We start from the raw sequence: 1167 nt of genomic DNA on the forward strand, positions 1-1167 counted from the left end.
CTCTTCTTGGTATATTCCTTTTTTGATATTTATTTTCCTTTTAGTTATGTGTATGTGCACCAGAGGGAGTAGCTTTCCTCTCTTTCCTCCCTTCAGTCCACTTTCTACAGAATGGCCAGGATTATTCATCTTTTAAAAAAATAAAATAAAATAAAAGTTTGCTTTATTTCTTATTTTTAAAAAATTCTTTATGCTTATGTCTATCAATGTTTGCCTGCATGAGTGTCTGTGAACCACATGCAAGCCTCATACCTAGGGAGACCGAGAGAGAGTGACAGATCCCCAGAGACTGGAGTTACAGTTCTGAGCTACCACCTGGTACTTTGGAAGAGTAGTCAGTGCTCTTAACCATGGAGCCATCTCTCCAGCCCCTCTTTATATATTTAATTGTGTGTCTATGTGCTGTTTGAGTATATGCCCATGCAATGCCAGTATGCCCACAGAGATCTGAGGCATTAGGTCCCCGGAAGCTGGAGTTACAGGGGATTAGAGAGTCCCCTAACATGAACACTAAGACCTGAACTCAAGTCCTCTGCAAGTGCATACATGTTCTTAACTGCTGAACCACCTCCTGCCGTCCAATTAAGGATTGTCTTTTATATGAGTTGCCTTGGTCCTGATGTCTCTTCACAGCAATAAAACCGTAACTAACTCTACTATGGCAAATCTCTGAGTTCTAGGCTAGCCTGGTCTACAGATCGAGTTCGAGGGCAGGGGTGAATTATGAAATAGACCTCCATCTCCTGAGTTTTGCTTGGCTGTGTCTCTCCAGGATCCTATCACATAATAACTACTCAGTTAACATTTGGTGATGCTGGTCAAGAGCTCTATGGATCAACTCTGCTATGGAAAATGTCAGTTTGGCTTTGAATTCAAGTGTGTCGGTACATTGAGAAATAGATCCTATAATTTCCTGCTGATTGTGGCCAAGCCATACGTTTGGCTGAAGTTTAACCAGAATGCAGTATTTATAGAATGACGACCTTTCCAGCCTCTGAGGAGACAGTGAGTCATTTAACAAGCCTGAGAGGTAGCCAGGTGGTGATGGCCCATGCCTTTAATCCCAGCACCTGGGAGGCAGAGGCAGGTGGATTTCTGAGTTCGAGGCCAGCCTGGTCTACAGAGTGAGTTCCAGGACAGCCAGGGCTATACAGAGAAACCCTGTCT

Source organism: Mus caroli, chromosome 4, assembly GCF_900094665.2.
Source record: "Mus caroli chromosome 4, CAROLI_EIJ_v1.1, whole genome shotgun sequence".
NCBI lineage: Eukaryota > Metazoa > Chordata > Mammalia > Rodentia > Muridae > Mus > Mus caroli.